Source organism: Nicotiana tabacum, chromosome 15, assembly GCF_000715075.1.
Source record: "Nicotiana tabacum cultivar K326 chromosome 15, ASM71507v2, whole genome shotgun sequence".
NCBI classification, from domain to species: Eukaryota; Viridiplantae; Streptophyta; class Magnoliopsida; order Solanales; family Solanaceae; genus Nicotiana; species Nicotiana tabacum.
Genome location: NC_134094.1, coordinates 12775575 through 12780855, shown reverse-complemented (window position 1 = coordinate 12780855; position 5281 = coordinate 12775575).

Genomic DNA, 5281 nt, shown 5'->3' with positions numbered 1-5281 from the left:
TTGATATGCGCAGAATGGAATTTCTGTAGCATTGCTTAGCTTGCTCGACATTGGATTTGGCTTGTTCGAGGTAAGTAACTCTTCTAATCTTGGAGTTGAGGGTATGAACCCTGAATATATGTATTTTGTGAATTGTTGGGGGGTGACGTACATGCTAGGTGACGGGCGTGTGGGCGTGCACTATATAAATTGTGATATAATTATTTATGTGGAACTTTATAGTTAAATAACCTTGGCTTTGTTTCCATGCGGTTTTATGTGTTAAAGAAATTGAGCTGAAAAGCATATTAAAAATCATGTTGAGGCTATGTGCTAGTATTACTGGGATCTACAGTGGTCATATTGCTGTGAATTATTGTGTTAAATTGAAAATTCATACTCAGTCATATTCATTTCATTGCATATCATAACTCAGTTTGTTTTTATGACTCTATTTTGATGCATATAAATGTTTTGGGCCGAATGCCCTATTTTACTGAAATGCTCGAGGGGCTTGAGAGGTTTATGACTGAGTGAGGCCGAGGGCCTGATTTGTGAGGATGAGTGTGGATCGGGGCTGCCCGCCTGCAGCGTACTTTATTATTATAGCACGTGAGTTGTCCGTGCAGCACGTGAGTTGTCCGTGCAGATTATTAGCGCTTGGGCTGAATGAGCCCCCCAGAGTCTGTACACACCCCCAGTGAGCACAGGTACCTACTGAGTGCGATTGTCGAGTGCCGAGTGCTGAGTGACTGGGAGGCATGAGTGATTGTGAGGTATGCCCGAGTGGCAAGAGTGATTGTGAGGTATGCCCGGGTGGCAAGAGTGATTGTAAGGTATCCCCGAGTGGCACGAGTGACTGTGAGGTTTGCCCGAGGGGCTGTATATGAATGATGTTCTGCCCGAGGGGCTGTTTATGATTTTATCACTGAATTGCATCGCATTGGCATGCACACATGATATACATGCATAGAGATGTATTTCCTTGTGCTGTACTGCATCACATTATTCATGATTTATCATACATTTTTGACAGATGGGCATAGTGATGCATTTGTTTTTACACGGGTTATCTAGAAGGAAAATGAAACATCTTATTTATTATTGACAAGATTTTGGGAGAAATTTATTATTTTTAAACTATTCATATTTTTGGCAACTCCGGCAAAAGATTTGAGTTTTCACTAATGGATTTGAAAGGAAGAACTATTATTTCGAAATCATGATTTGGCTGAGCTTTTTTCTCTGAGTTACTTCTGGTATTATTTGCTTATTGTTGTTATGGACTATTGTGGACTATTGGTTTTGGACCCGACCTTGGTGGAAGCTCGTCACTACTTTCAACCTACGGCTAGGTTTGTTACTTACTCAGTACATGGGGTCGGTTGTACTGATACTACAATTCTGCACATTGCGTGCTGATGTTGGCTGTTGTTGATGCTGTGCTCGATGGTTACGGGACATGAAGATGTACCTGCGTTCCTGTTGTGGCTGCCTCTTGTTCAGGGTAGCCTTAGATTTATAAAAGCTCTGTTTATGTATTATTCAAACAGACTATGTATTTATTTCATTTCCACTTTGTATACTCTATTCTTAGAAGCTCATGATTTGTACTACCAGTTCTGGGGGATTGTATACGATTAAGCCCTTTATTCACTTAAATTACATTAATAATTATTATTGAAATTTGATAGTTGGTAATTGGCTTACCTAACGGGTTGGGTTAGGTGCCATCACGACTAGTGGAGTTTTGGGTCGTGACAAGTTGGTATCAGAGCACTAGGTTCATAGGTTCTACAAGTCATGAGCAAGTGTCTAGTAGAGTCTTGCGGATCGGTATGATGACGTCCATACTTATCTTCGAGAGGCTACAAGGCATTTAGGATAATTTTTCCCATCTTTCTTTTCTTATCGTGTGGATTTGATTCAGCTTGAAATATAACTTTTTGAATTCCTTCCACGTATTTGTTTGCGCACATGAGCGCTCAGTGTCTGTTGTGCATCGCCGGCTTGTGATTTTATGAATGAGGTTCAAGATGTGTATTATGTGTTTTGGTGATGGGCCAGTCTGGAGGACTTGAGGCCATGGTTAGACCATAGCTTGAGCTTGGTAGCTTCAGTTGTAACCTGTACATTTGGATTCATATGTCCGGTAATGTCCCTACAGGTAGAATTTGTGGCTCGATGAGCGGTGGAATGGCTTTGTGATGAGTATGATGTAAATTCGGGATGTGTTAAGACGATTTGAATATGACGAGAAGTGTTTCCTTGAGATGTAAAGGAAAGGCCATTGGGTGCTTGATTTTTGAATTGATGTGGCATACAGTCTTCAGTATGAATATTTTGAAAGATCTTTTACATTGTTAAATTTTGGGGTAAAACTAAATTCTCACGTCTGGTTAATAAGTTTGGACTCAGATAGACTAATTGATTGCATAGTAATTGTGAATGTGAAAGGGTATAAGAAGATACCAGATTGAGGCTAAGCAGGTGGATTATCCCCGGTGGAGTAATCTACGTAGGAGTATTCCTTATGATGTGAGCAGAGAGTTTCTTTTCTGCCGACGGGGTATATGGGTGGAGATTTGAATCTGAATCTGGTTGAGAAAGTTGACTTGTGTGTTAAGAGGATGAATACGAGCTTAGCGGATGATTGAGATATTTTTATGGTTGGCGTTGTATGAGCTTGAGAAGAATTTTTCGTTGAACTAACTGAAGCATTATGGCAGTAAGAGAGTATTGGTATCGTGAATTGTGGAATGTTTTAATCTATGGCTTTGAGCCAAGTGGGGGAGTCTGCTATTGACAATTCAAATTCATGGATATATGTTAAATTTTAGTTTTGGTTTGAGGCATACTTGTGGGTTAGTTATGACTTACAGAGGTGAAGATCGAGGATGACTCGGGTAAGTAAATTCCTGGATATGGTTTACATTTAACTCTATGAAAATATGGGAATTATAGAATGATTAAGTTGTTAATTTGAAGGATGTAGTGCGCACGAAGTATGGATTCGATTGGTCGTGTTAAGGTAGGGTTACTTCTTTGAGTATTGATCGTGCTAATAGAGCACATATCTTTTGGCCCATTTGGGGTGGAGTAAATTAGATTTGAGTAGAGTGGATGACTCTCGAGAGGATTTTAATGGATTCAAAATGTATATATGGAAATTGAAATTTTTTTGAATTTGTATATCACTAGAATCAGTTACTTACATTGGATGGTATCGGGATGTGCGGTAATTCTGTTGACTATGAATTCTACATTTCAGTATAAGAAAGAAAAGAGGAATAATTTTAGATTCGCATAAGGTATTTTCAGAGTGAGTGTTACAGTTGTGGTATTTATAGAGGTGCTTAAGGAGAATGCAGTGGCTTATGAGCCGTAGGGCGTTGTGGTTCTATGCAAAGGTTTGTGGGGTAAGTTGTGGTTAAATATCATGGTATTTTAGCAAGAAGAAGTATCAATCTGAAGATAAATTTGGAAGAAAGAAAAAAAATAGGACAACTGGGTAGTAGGTTGGATCAATATGGTAATTGATAAGATCGGTTCCTTGGGTGCATATGATATGGGGGTTTTCAATAGGTACTTTGTGGCAATACACCTGGACTTGGCGACCTGCGTGACTTGGTCGAGTTAGAGGAATTTAGTTTTAAGGGCTTGATTACCTGCAAATGAATTCCAATGTATTCTTGATGGTTTCTACTGGTGTGGAGAACGTGTTGTGAATTGTGATTTCCTCCTGGAAAGAAGCAAGAGAAAGGTTTCTAACTAAAATGGTATGTAAATTATTGGTGACTCAAAGTTGATAATAAGATTCTTGTGCTTTTCACATGATGGCAATACAGATGTTATGTGTTGTACGAAAGCTAGATTTTCATGTACAAGGTGGCAGTACAATCTTGAAGAGAAGGTAACGAATGTTGGATAATATGGACGGTTTCAAATAACTAGATGAATACTATTACTACTTGGTGTTGTATGATAAAGGGGAAGACTTCAAAAGGCGCATTGTATTTTTACTTACGGATGTATAAATTAGTATTGCGGTACTCACATGGTTGATAGATTGCTGATATTCAAATTTTGTCGATTGGCACGGAAGAACTTTTAAAGTATTTCTCGTGGGATGATCGTGTATGAGAGAAGTGTTAGGCATTCGGGCGGTGGAGATGGAATCAAATATGGTGATTCGCGTGTTCTATGGATTCAAAGATTGGGAGTTCCCAGGAGCATATTGTTTCATGGTTGTAGACTGTGAAGTTGTGGCCGGAGCTAGCCAGATGATAGAATATGTTATGATTCAGTCATTATAGATTTTTGAAAGAATTTTTATCTATTTGTGTGTAACCCGAGTTGATTTGGGGGTCCATAGGTAGGCCCAATTATGATGTGTATTCTACACCGAGCCGGAATGGTTGGCTCCATACTGCTATTGTTGAGGAATGTGTCATTTGGTTGATGTTGAACTTATTCATGTTCTCAAATGATCTGTGAGTTACTCCTTTATGCTACGAGGAGTTGTGATTCATTGGTTATGTGCACAGATGATGCGGTTCTATTCAAGCTTTATAGCGAAATTTGAGAGTATTTGGGTATTGCATGATTGATTGCGTAATGGTTATATTCTTTCAGGTTTTGTGTGGCATTTTTGTCATTTGCCTCTCTGTGGTTATTTATTTTGAGCGGGGTGGTTCGAGGTATATATTATGGACCCGTGTTTGGATAGGGTCATGCATTGCAGCGGAGTTATGTTAAGGTATGAACCTTGTGTTAGAATCAGGTGATGGTTCTACGGTGTATGATGAATTTTCAGCATTTCGTTGTGACGGTACTTGTTAATCTTGCGGGGCAGTTCTCTCATTTGAGCACATTTGAATTGTTGCGTATTGGTGCACGGATGGCACGCGTTGTGACTCTGAGTATTATTGGTGCGGCATGTCTGTGGAATAGTTATGTTTAGTAATATAAGGTCATTGGACCTAGTACTATCAGGTTTGATTTTGGTATATTCGGGAGTAGAATATTGAAAGTCGGCTCATAAAGGGATTATGGTTCTGGTTGGGGCAAGAGATCTCCATGACTTGTTGGTCTGATAAAGGGTTATGAGATTCTGCATGTTTCTTTTATTAGCAACAGTGTGTAAATGTAAGATTCGTGTCTTGATAGAAATTTTAAAGGTTGAAAATTAAACTCCAAGGTTTATGGGTTAAGGTTGAATTAATAATTTCCAGTTGCATTGTGTAGTCAAGCCTATGTGGGATAGGGTGATGTGGGTTCACCCCTGGGTACGTGTGTGGTA